Below are 13333 nucleotides of genomic sequence, written 5' to 3'. Positions count from 1 at the left end.
CTCCCCTTCCCCTCTCTATTTCTCTCTGTCTCTACCCAATAAATAAATAAAAATATAAAAAAGAAAAGGAGAAAAGTATGCATGGACTAAAATAACAGGATGAATAAATCAAACAGACATAACCAAAAAAAAAAAAAAAAGAAGGTATCCTGTTTATTAGACACTGAAATGAGCAAAGCCCTGTCACTATAAAGAGAAAAAGCCCAGGAGTCGGGCGGTAGCACAGTGGGTTAAGTGCATGTGGTGCAAGTGCAAGGACAGGCATAAGGATCCCAGTTCGAGCCCCTGACTCCCCGAGTCGCTTCACAGGTGGTGAAGCAGGTCTGCAGGTGTCTGTCTTTCTCTCCTCCCTGTCTTCCCTTCCTCTCTGTCCTATCCAACAACAACGACATCAATAATAACCACAACAATAAAAAGGACAACAAAAATAGATAAATAAACAAATAAATAAATATAAAAAAGAGAAAAAGCCCAAGTATTTCATAATTCATAAAGTGAAACTGTCAAGGTCAGTGTCTACAATTACTATGTACTGTTACTACCTATGAATGGTAGTAACAGTGCTTCATGATATCTCAGAGCCCAGACTACACTAAACAGAAACTATTGTCAAATAAGTTCCTATTGGAGCAGTACAGGTTCATGAAAGAGGCTGTAGTCTAAGAAAATGTGGTTGGAGGTACTGAGGTCCCTATCTCTTTTCCTAGTGCTGTCTCAGCTCCCAAAATGAGGACAATATTGGGCCATCCAACTGAAAGACACTAATTTAGTCTAATGTCAAACCACAGCCTCTTCTCTCTCCATTTCTACCCATGGACATTTGTTAGGGTAGTGGAGGAATATTGCTTCTCTCCTAAGCTTTTCCATTCTTTCCTGCATTCCATAGAGCAGGCTGCACAGAAAGATGATCAACTGGACTAGCTGCTTCCCACAAATGTGCTCTGCCATGAGTATGGAAAGAAGTCTCTCCTTCCAGCTGCATTTCTGCCCCAGATTCAAAGATTTATCTCTCAAGTGAACCTTCCCAGGAAAACTGGGTCACAGAGCCCTTTGCCTCCTTTAAGAACTCACGTTGAGTTCCAAAGTACCATTTTTTTCAGTACTCCAAAATAACATGACATCTTTCTACTCCTTTATATCCTGGCTTCATTTTTGCCATTAACCTCATGTCCTTGGGAACAGCATCTTCCTTTCCTGTCAAACGATATCAGTGGATAGACCCTTCAACCCTACCCTTTTTATTTTCTCAGTGTTTCCCAAGCTGAAATCCTATTTTTTTCCCCCTAGAAACATACTTTTCTTCCTTTTCATTTCAACACAAGCCTCCCTGCTTCAGTTTCTTCAAGTTAGACATTCACAAACCACACACACTAAGTGGTTAGTTGGTTCTTCAAAATTCAGGTCCTTCGACAGTGGGATTTTGATGACTGGGACCCTGATTTGTTCACAGGTTATATGATTTCTAATTGTAATTTATTTTCCTGTGACAGTTGACGATGAGTTATGATGGAAAACACCAGCTCACTTTAAAAAAAATATTTATTTATTTATTTATTAGAAACATAGGAGGAGAGAGAAAGAACCAGACATCTCTCTGGTCCATGTGCTTGAGAGTCCAATGCTTTATCCACTGGGCCACCTACCAGACCACCCAGCTCATTTCTGACAGAGGGAAAACAATGGAAGTGCTCAGGGAACCATAGTCAAGCAAGATTCAAGGTCAGGAGTTGGTCTGGTTCTCACTGTATCTCCTGACAAGTACTTCTTGTATTGCCTGCCCATTGCAATGGAAGCTTACTGATTGGATGAGTGACCATGTCCTCAATGAAATTTTACCAAGTGGCAGGAAAGGAAGATAGTTCTTTTGAAGAAACCCTGCCCACCCCCTCAATGAGGAATCACTTTTACAAATCTGCTCTATAACATTATATCTATACTTGACAGTGCTATCTTGTCTACTTATAAATGTGTTGAGAGTAAATATTCCTACCACAAGGCAATTAAAACTGTTTAGGCTTTTTCAAAAATAAAGTAGAATATATTTTTTATTTTGTCTATATACTGAATTTGCTTATTTGGGTCAAATGGAAAGTATGAGGGAATGCAGGGAGTGACTGGTTTGTTCTTAAATGTGAAACATTCATGTAGAAAATGAACATTGTTCAGTTAGGTTAAAGAAGCCTTTGACTTCTTTAACTTTGATACCTTGACTAGAAGGTATCAAATGGATGACAGAATGAAGAAGTGACATTCTCTCTCATAGAGACCTTACTCATCATTTCCACAGAGTTCTCTCAAGGCTCAGTGAAGAGAAATGAAAGTAATCTCTGAGTCTCCAGTTATACTTCCTTTGATTTTTTTATAGGACATCCCAGTTATCTCTCTATACAACAAATACTGGAACACTAGGGTAGGTTAATATTTAGAAGAATTAGCTGTTCCTGATAATAACTAATTTTAAAATGGAGAGACATGGGCTAATGTTTTGAATACAGAATGAAGTCAAAATGAAAAAGATACTTCTGGGAGTTGGGCGGCAGTGAACGTGGTGCAAAACTCAAGGACAAGCATAAGGATCTCGGTTCGAGCCTCTGGCTCCCCACCTGCAGGGGAGTTGCTTCAGAAGTGGTGAGGCAGGTCTGCAGGTGTCTGTCTTTCTCTCCCCTTCTCTGTCTTCCCCTTCTCTCTCCATTTCTCTCTGTCCTATCCAACAACGACAACAACAATAATAATGACAACAATAAAACAACAAGGGCAACAAAAGGGAATAAATAAATATTAAAAAAAAAGAAAAAGATACTTCTAAGAGAAAATATACTGAAGCTATATTTGAGCTATGTTTGTTGTTGAATATTAAAACACCTATACAAGCAGTTAAAAAAAAAACCCACTGAAGTCAATTAGCTAAGACCAAGTAGTCGAATGTGGCATCACACAAAAAGGGAAATCATCATAGGAAAAGTGAGCTCTCAATCTCCTCCCACAAGTGGAATTCCAGCAAACTATTTGGAACTAGTTATGTTCCCAAATGGCTTTACAGCCAACAGAAAGAAAGAAAACATCTGCGTAATAACCTGTTTAAAGGAACATAGAAGTTTATAAAATTTTAAACAGTAAAAGGAGCTTACAGGGAGAATTCTGTAAGAGATCAAAGGCTAGTCTGGTGCATAGGATTATACAGGATGTGTGCTCAACACAGCTCTTAGATGTCATTCATGCCCCTGGGATATGAAAGAGAAAAGTCACCAATGGTAGGAGGAGGACTTCTCTGTGTAGGTAATGGAGGTAGCGTTAGTACAGAGTTAGGGCTTTGATGACTGGTAAAAGTTTGGAAACATAATGGAAGGGAGGATCCAGATACACTGTGCAACAGTCAGTATAGGGGGGCGGGGGGTGGTGCACCTGGTTGAGTGCACATGCTACAATGTGTAAGGACCACAGGTTCAAACCCCCAGGCCCCACCTACTGGGGAAAGCTTTGTGAGTTGTGAAGCAGGGCTGCAGGTGTCTCTTCTCTCTCCCTCTCTGATTTCTGGCTGTCTCTATCCAATAAATAAATAAAAGATAATTAAAAAAAATTTAAAAGTCAGTATACACAGTTGATAGAGTCCAGATTCCAAATAAAGGATTTATATCACCCTAATACCAGACTCTGTTGGAAGGTTTAAGGAAGCTATGAGTGATACAAAGAAAACAGAGGTTTAGGAAAGTAATCAGATGTTGGCATTGGCAGACTGATGGGCGTGGTGCACTGGAGTCAGGGAGTCTACTTTGGCTGCCAATTTCCAGGCAGATGAGAGAGAATGACAGTTTGAAAAAGGCTCAGGGATGTAGAAATAGAAAAAAGTACGCACCAAGTTTGGGAAACACTGCAGTGAAAGGAATCAGTAATTCCCAACTATTGATGGGATCACAGATAGGGCTCAACAGTAATCTGGAAGTACTGAGACTAATCTGATGGCAGTGTCCTTCAACACAGAAAGAGAGCAGATATTGACCAGTTAGAACTAGAAAACAGATTCTAGGTGTGGAAGTCATCTCCAAAGAATTTTAATTGAGGTCTTAGGAGAAGAACTTCTTAGTCACAGAGAGGACCCAGTCAGACTGACAGTAAATAACAGACATTTATAAATAGTCAGCTGTGTTTATTGACTTAGCCCTGCAAAATAAGGCCTAGTCATTCTTATTCTATAATCAGGCTGGTGGAGAGATTCCTAAGAGACAATGCATATGTTTCTGGTGAATCTAAGCTCAGAAAATAAATAAATAAATAAATAAATAGAATGTTTGGTCATTTGGCACCTAAGACCAAATGGCAAGATCTGTGAGTATATAAGATATTTCCTAGGAATGGATTTCTGCTGACACAGGGTGATACAGAGAATTAGAAGGGATTAGATTTAGATTCAATCTTTGCTTCTACAACTGATTTGCTCTAGGTCCCTGGATGAATCGGTTGTTTTTTGTTTTAATCCCTGCTTCTGCATATATAGTGAGGGATGTTATCCTGTTTCATACAGTTGTCACAGTTCAGTTATTACAAGAAAATACAGTTATGTTCTTTGGGAAAACACTTGTCAGCCGTCGAGTTTATTTTCTTCGTTAAATGACTCGGGAACAGAGGCAGAAATAGAATTCCAATTTTCCTTCCTCCTCTGCCTTTAGGTTTAGACTGATTTCAGTGCAGGGTAGACATGGCTTTAAATAAAACACTCTTGGACTTTTTTTTGATTCCATTTTGCTTCTTTAACAAAGTTTCGTTTTAAAATATTAGCTGTGGGAGTCGGGCTGTATTGCAGCAGGTTAAGCGCAGGTGGTGCAAAGAGCAAGGACCAGTGTAAGGATCCCGGTTCAAGCCACCAGCTCCCCACTTGCAAGAGAGTCGCTTCACAAGCAGTGAAGTAGGTCTGCAGGTGTCTGTCTTTCTCTCCCCCCCTCTGTCTTCCCCTCCTCTCTCCATTTCTCTCTGTCCTATCCAACAACAACGACATCAATGATGACTACAACAATAAAACAGTAAGGGCAACAAAAGGGAATAAATAAATAATAAAAAATATCTAAAAAAAAGAAAAAATATATTAGTGTGTATTAGTCCCTTAAATGGTCTCTTAATTTTTTCTCCCAGCACTTAATTCTGATATTCTCTAGTTTCTAGACTTCTCTTCTTGGTAAACTGGCATGGAGTGCATTAGACTGTAAAGCATACAGCATTTCTGTTCCTTTATACTATGGAGTTTGATACTTAATGTATAAAAACCTTGAGCCGGGAGTCAGGCGGTGGTGCAGAGGGTTAAGCACAATTGGTGCAAAGCACAAGGACCGGCAGAAGGATCCCGGTTTGAGACCCCGGCTCCCCACCTGCAGGGGAGTCGCTTCACAAGCAGTGAAGCAGGTCTGCAGATGTCTCTCTTTCTCTCCCCCTCTCTGTCTTCCCCTCCTCTCTCCATTTCTCTTTGTCCTATTCAGTAATGACATCAATAACCACAACAATGTTAAACAGCAAGGGCAACAAAAGGGAAAATAAATAAAAATAAATATAAAAACCTTGAGTCATTCCAAAGCAGTGACTATAGGGTTGACAGATAAAGAGGAGTGCGTAGGGATGAAAAAATTATTAAGCATACATTTATTTACTTAGGGGCTGTCACTGAAGACTGCAAGAAGATGCCATCTCTAGGGCTGTTGGAAAAGTCTGATGCATTTTTTGCATAGAAAAGTTATGGTGGTCCCGGGGGGTGGCACAGTAGATAAAGTGGTGGACTCTGAAGCATGAGGTTCTGAGTCCAGTCCCCAGCAGCACATATACCAAAGTGATGTCTGGTTCTTTCTCTCTCTCTTCCTATCTCATCAATAAGTAAAATAACAAAAAAGGGGAAAATACATCATGACTTCTCTGACAACTTAATATTTATGAAAGCAGAGATAATTGCACAGACTTGAATGTTGAAAAATCTGAAAGCAGAGAGTTGGTAGTTTCACACAAGAACTGAAGAACTAAAACAAAGTCTAGTGCTCATGATTCAACAAGTACATTAAGTTGTGCCAACGCCAAATGAAATAGCTCAGGCTGGGTCAGGATATGGTGCCAAGATACCTCTCTCTCTCTCTCTCATATGTCTTGGCTGACCCAAGATACCCCTCTCTCTCTTTGATATGTCTTGGCTGACAAATGTAGAATGAGATCTTTCTCATGTTTTATTTTCCCTCAGTTGGAAGGTGTGATTGCTAAACCATCTAGGGCTGGTCCTGTTTGAGATTTTGGGAGAGTCACCAACCAGCTTCTCTCACCTCCCCTCCTCCTCCTCGTCCTCCTCGTTCTCCTCCTTTCATCCTCCCTCCTCGTTCTCCTCCTTTTGTCCTCGTCCTCCTCCTCCTCCTCTTCTTCCTCCTTCTTCTCTCTCTCTCTCTCTCTCTCTCTCTCTCTCTCTCTCTCTCTCACACACACACACACACACACACATTTATATATTAGTGAGAAAGATAGGAGGAGGAGAGAGAGAGAGAGAAAGACCCAGACATCACTCTGGTATATGTGATGCTGGGGATTGAACTCAGGACCTCATGCTTGAGAGCTTAACACTTTACCCACTACACCGCTTCCCGGACCATATATCCTCTACTCTCTATCAACACTGCCTCTCTTTCCCTTCAAATCTTTTTTCCTCACCACCAGCCTTATTACCTTTCCTACTCGTGAGAGATATTCAAGGGGACACGATTTGTTCAAATCACAGACAGATCACAAAGGGATAATCTGGTATGCTTAGGCATAATGCCCTGGGGTTAGTCCCTGTCTGTTTTACATCAAGCACACACCGTCCTGAGTATTGGTGTACAGCAGCGAAAAAGGTAGACAGACCTCTGTGTCCTCATGGAACCTACATTTTCACAGGCCGTGACAGTCAAGAAATAATATGTACATTCATAATCAGGTCATGCTAAGGGTCACCAGGAAAACCAGAGAACTTGACAGATGACTGTATCTAGGAAAGCATTTCTGGGGTTCTTTTAGGCTCAGTGAGGCATACAGTGCCGAGTCTTAAGTCATCGATCACTATGAATCAGCCATTGAGGGACTGAAAAGACTGATGCAGACATGCCATAATCTCTTTTTCTTTCCTCTCCAGGCAGTAACAGTTCATGTTTGCTTCATAAATGAAGCCGCTTTAAGCAAATTTCATATTCTGTCTGGAGTGACAGACCGCATCTTTTTTTTTTCTCTTGTTCTTGCTACCCATGACTGTATATGGATGATTCATAAAGTGGAACGAAGTGTTTTACTGTGAAATCTGGCGCTGAATTTAATCATCTAGAAAGAAGATGTTGCATGGAGCAGGACTCTATTTTAAGGACCTCTGGGTATGGGGGGGGGGGACAGACTTGTGGTCTCATTTTGGATCTTGCCACGGAAGTTGGAAAGAAAGCATGTGTCCCAGACCGCACACACCATTTTGCATGCCTCCAGGAAGGCCTTGTTGCTGCAAAAACAAACAAACAAACAAAAAACCACATAGCTTTATTTTTCAGTTACAACCTGCAGTTTCGAGTTCTTTTGGTCTCTGCCAGTGGATTACATAGTGGAAAGTGGTGGTGGGGGGGGGAAGGGGGCCAACCATTGTTCCCAAAGGGACAAATCAAAAAACAAATCAAAAAACAAGAAGCTCAATGGTATCACAGGCCACTGTCCCATAAAGGCAGTGGGGACCAAGGGTTTGAATAGACGACCTGTCAGCCTTGTAGCTACTAATGAAAGATATGGGTCTAACCTTGGTCTCTTCCTGACACTGACCATGTGTGCCCACATCCCATTAGAAAAAATGGACACGGTTGACCGGACCTATCCAGGTGACAGGGACTGAAACAGAACAGTGATGCCTTTGCAAAGGGAAGACTCTCAAAACGACCATCGCAGGAGGACGCTAAGAACACTGACCAGCAGAATAGTCAGTGGTCAAGGAAGACTTTTGAACCCTTAGTAAAGCTGGCTTTTTTTCCCTTGACCACTGCAGGGGATACAAATCCTGCTTGCGAAATATATTATGAAATGTCTATATTGTAAACCTATTAGATTTATGTAAAAGGGACTTAGAAGAAATTGTGGAATGTACAAAGGTCCCATTCTCAATTTCTGCCATGGGAGAAAGTACAAAAAATAAATTAATGTTATTTAGTATCTAAGGTTAGAAAATCACGCCCAGTTGCTAAAAGGGGTGTTGAAAACTAGGTTTACTTGCCTTTTACCAGAATACAAGGAATCAGGAAACTTTAGTTATTTACAATATAATCACCATTATCTGTTTAAAGGATCCATTTATTTAAAATCGGGCACTCTATAGGCATTAAGGTTTATGAATTTAAAATAAAAGCAAGCTTTATGTAGTTCTGCATGTCAATTTGCTGTTTAAGACGTGTGACAGGGTTTGTCATATTAAGGCAGAATTCCCAACATGGACACTGCACTTTTCAAATACGACTTGTAAGATGTCATGTGAATTTCCCCCTTGCCCATTGTTTTCAAAGTCAAAGAAACATCTGATTAAAGGCAAAGAATGATTTCTGACAATTTACATGTTGATGAAGGATCTTTCAATACATCATGGACATATATACATGAAGTGGTTTGAAAGCTACCCACCCACTCTGTCTTAAATCCTTGTCAGAACACCACTGCCCTGCACTGCACCCATCACTCAGATAACCATTTTTAATGTAGTGGTTTGAAAAAGGACAAGAAAAATCTTCTAGCTTCCCTTTGATTTCAGAAGTCACAGAAATTTCTGGTAGAGTTCGATTTGAGCTAATACAAATACACTTCCAGTAGGTCTTTTTTTTTTTTGGTGTTTTGTACCAAAGAATCCAGATTTCTACAACCCCTTCTGTAAAGTACTATGGTTTCTCAAAGATGAGTCAGTTCTCTAAAATATATAACTGAGATGCTCTGGGAAACTGTTTACTTATTCAGGCCCTTAGATCCCCCATGGTACAATCAATTAGTAGTAAGGCCAGATAAATCAGTTTAATTGCTAAAAGGACCTGTCTCAGTGTGTGATGTTGACTGTCGTGAGGGAAGTAGACATAGATTACTGAGTTAGGTGTGAAGAACTTGTGTAGAGTGAGAAGATTTGACCCAGTGGTCTTGATTTTTTTTTTTCCCCTAGACCGGTGAAAAATGCTATTTAACGTTTACGAGTACAGGAAGTGTGTTTTTGTACTCACAGCTAGTGGTTGACTTGGTAGCACTCAAGGACATGGTCCTAAATTAATCCAGTTAAATGAATCCAGCAAGTTGTAAAATCTGGTATACCAGGCAAGGGGAGATGTATCCTGCCTGATAAATGTATTGGTTCACTGGAGACTTCCTTGGATTACCAATGTTTGCAACACTAAAGCTCACTAGAATGCATGAATAATAGAAAAATGCTAAACATTTTTTAGATGCTACGGCTTGGGCATTAACTGTCATATTTGCTTTGGTTCAAATATATATATATATATATATACACATATATATCTGCTTTCTTTTGTCTGATAGGTGTTCGGAATAGTGTTCATAAGTCCTAGAAGACTGCTTAGAGTAAACCATGGAATCACCTTCTAAACTGGTGCCATGTATCTGCTGATTTCATTTCATTTGGTTTTCAAGTTTCCTTTTCAAGTAGTCTCAGAAATATTGAGATTCTAACTGATACCTAAAACTTGGTACCTTTTGAGTAGGACCCAGATCTATAAAGAAGCTGAACTGGCTCTGTTGAGGAATTGCCTTCCTGGGGTTACCCAAGTGTTCCTGGAATTAGCATTCCAGCCCAGTGTTCTCACAACACTGCCATTTTCTAATGAGTGTGAGACAAACTGATGTTTTTAAAGTAACATAATAGAGTCATAATTTAACCTCTTAAAAAGGAATTAAGTATGTGGGAAGTGAAAATACATGGAAAAAATGATGGCAATGAAATGTTTGGCTTTGGGCAAGAATTTAGCACATTTCATTGATCACTAAAGTATCATGGAAAAAAAAAAACAAACTTTGGTGCATATTTTGATATTCTAATTGAAGTTAACAGAAAAGCCTGTTCAGAATTCACAAAGTTCTCTGTAGCTAGGGTTTGTTTTCAGAATATAACTCCATCATAGGCCTTTTAGTCATTCCAGATCCAGATATTTTCAAAAATGTCAATTAAAGAAACAGGGTGAATGAACACTGGCAGGAATTGTCAGGAGGCTTCTGCCACTAGCTGGTCCTGGCAAATCAGTTTACCTATTTGGATCTCAGTTTTTCAATTTATCTACACAGTGAACTCAGGTGACCTTGCATGGGAAATCTGTTGACATTTGAGATAAAAATAGACTGAAATTAATCCATACAAAATACCCAACTCTTCTTTCTGTGAAGAAGCAATTTGAACATGAAAATTCATTCCTGTTCTTGTTTGTACTATAAATAGAATTCCATTAGTGAAAGTGAAATTCAGTCTCATGTAGGGTGAGTTGAATAAGCATTTACAGAAGAGATGGCATATCCTTTGCTTAAGGAAATATTTTGGGTCATCTCCCAAGAATGAAAACCATGAGTACATGTTAGTCAAGAGACTGTAAAATATGTAACATTTGGAAATGTACCAAATTAAGCATTTAAACATTCTAATTTTATTAAAAGAGCAGAAAGGTAAAATGCTCAGGATGACGAATGTCAAGAAATAATTTAGAATCCATTTGGAAAAGAAGTGAATCGATACATTGCATTTTTAAATGGAAAAATGGGAGCACTTTCAATCAAGCCAGATTGTTAATGAAACAATATTATTTCAAAATTTGCAATAAAACACTCATTCAGATTGGAGATTTCACTACATGTCTGGTGTTTAATAACACATTTTATGGTGTCGCTGCCTTCCCTTAGCAAGTTTAGAAGAAATGCTTTTGTGTATAAAGATAAAATGGGACTCTTATTCCCAAACAAGCTATTGTTCTAGAAATTGAAAAGGGATGGTCCTGATCCTAAGATATTTTTCTGAGCACAGTAAATTTATAACTGCCATCTCCAACTACAACTTGATATTAAAAAAAAAAAAAGTTTAAAAAATATTCTTTTCAGTTCCATAATTTCTGAGCTGTAAGACTCACTAAATAAAAACTTTCCATCATAAGGTCTTATTCTCGTACGTGCTAAGATTAGTGTGTGATTATAGTGTCCCTTGTCACTACTTTTTTTTTTTTGCCTTCAGGGTTATTGCTGGGGCTCAGTTCCTGCACTACAAAGCCACTACTCCTGGAGGCTCTTTTTCCCATTTTGTTGCCCTTGTTGTGCTTGTTGTTGTAGTTGTTACTGTTGTCTTAGCCGTTGTTGTTAGATAGGATAGAGAGAAATGGAGAGAGGAGGGGAAGACAGAGAGGAGGAGAGAAAGAGAGACACCTGCAGACCTGCTTCACTGCTTGCAAAGCTACTTCCCTACAGGTGGGGAGCCGGGAGCTCGAACCAGGATCCTTGCGCCATGTGCGCTTAACCCGCTGTGCTACCGATTGTCACTACTTTTTAAATAGATGGACTTGAAAAGTATTCAGATGTTAAGATGGATGCACAGATGATGTTGCTTAGATTGGAGTTTGCATATTGTAATGTAAATGTATGTCAACACTATTCTAAATAGTCTTATGATGACTGAAGTTTAATTAAATAAAAAGGTTGTAAAATGTGATGAGTATGTGTATATACTGTATGTGGACTTTTTAAATTAGGTATATATCCTGACCCCTTTTTTATACAGGTTTGAATTTGAAATTACATTATATATACATATACTTTATTGTTCTAAATAAAGAATTTTATGCACTCATAAATCTACCCATTCATTTGCTCTTTCATGCATATGTTGTAACGAACCACATTCTATGGAAACGTTTGCCATTTGTGTATATTTTGCTGAAAAATTCACATGAGAGCCCAAGGAATCATCTAATGCAAATATTTATTGGTTGCTTCAATACATAAAGTAATTAAGGAAGATAAAGTTGAATAAGTACATAGGTTTTTATCTTACTTGGGGTTGGGGGGTGGGAAACACCATATTGTTTATAAAGCCAACCTGGACTAGCTAACAAGTGTAAAACTGAGATGCAGCCAGTCTCCATAGGCAAGCAGGAAGGAGCTATAAATACAAGCCAGGAAGGTCCGGAGAGGTGTTAGTGTTTAGGCTGAGGCAAATTTTGGTAAAGGTGAATTATGCCTAAGCTGAGTAGTCATTTTCCTAAGCAAGAAGTTCCAAATGTTCTTAACTTATTCCATCAAATTGAGCAACAGCTGACCCTTGAATATGGCTTTGAACTGCATGGGTCTACTGATAATCTAATTTTCTTAAAAAACAAATAGCATTGTATTGTGTCTATTAAGTGTAGCTCATTATGGTATATTTTCTTCACATTGTCTAGCATACCTTTTTGTAAGAGCATAGTATATAGTGTAGATAATGTTGAAAATATTTACTCCTTGGTGACGTTAACAAGAATTCCGTCATCATAAAATGACCATTCCACCCGGAGTCATAGGCAGATTTCATGGGATACCTATCAGGGTCCCACCAAATTTCTTCAAGGGAATAGAACAAAAGCTATAAAAGTTCATCTGGGACCAGAAAATACCTAGAATTGTCAAAGCCATCTTAAGACCCAAGAGTTAGACTGGAGGCATCACCATGTCTGACTTAAACTATACCACAGTTCTGCTAGAACCACAACTGCCTGACACTGGAACAAAAATAGACATACAGATCAGTGGAGTCAAATTGAGAGCCCAGAAATAAGTTCCCATACCTATAGGCAAATAATCTGCCAAGGGAGCCCAGAAGATTAAATGGAGAAAGGAGAGTTCTATTCATTCAACAAATAATGTTGGGAAAATTGGATTAAAAATATTCAGACGAATGAAATAGGACCACAACATATTATTATGCATAAAAACCAACTCCAAATGGATCAAAGTCATAGACATTAGACCAGAGACTACAAAATACAATATTGGCAAAAGACTTCATGATTATGCTTTAGAAATGTCCTCAAAGAACCCGGTCCAACAGCAAGGAAAACAGAAACCAATAGGACATAAAACTGGAAAGTTTCTGCACAGAAAAGGAAACTATCGCCAGAGCAGAAATAGGCCCTACGGAATGGAAGATCTTTACATGCCCTATATCAGACGGAGAACTAATAACCAAAATAGACAAAGTACTCACTTCTTCTTCTAGCGTTTGCCCTTCTTCCGTAGCCAGTCAACAGCGTCAGGTTGAGCCTGATGTCAAGTTTCGAGACCTCCTTTGAATCTGGAGAGGTGGCAGTCGTTGACT

The 13333-nt window shown here is 39.1% G+C and overlaps 1 protein-coding gene across 2 annotated transcripts in view; it reads left to right on the top strand.

Moving 5' to 3' along the window:
• KITLG (KIT ligand) overlaps window positions 1–11692 on the top strand; it is a 105026-nt gene extending 93334 nt beyond the window's left edge. For both annotated transcript variants that reach the window (XM_060195506.1, XM_016185219.2), the window contains one exon: window positions 7127–11692. The gene's annotated coding sequence lies outside the window, so the exon portion shown is untranslated. The remainder of the gene's footprint in view (window positions 1–7126) is intronic.
• Window positions 11693–13333: the final 1641 nt, after the last annotated feature.

This window comes from Erinaceus europaeus, chromosome 7 (genome assembly GCF_950295315.1).
Source record: "Erinaceus europaeus chromosome 7, mEriEur2.1, whole genome shotgun sequence".
Taxonomy (NCBI): domain Eukaryota; kingdom Metazoa; phylum Chordata; class Mammalia; order Eulipotyphla; family Erinaceidae; genus Erinaceus; species Erinaceus europaeus.
This window is presented reverse-complemented; position numbering and strand designations above follow the sequence as displayed.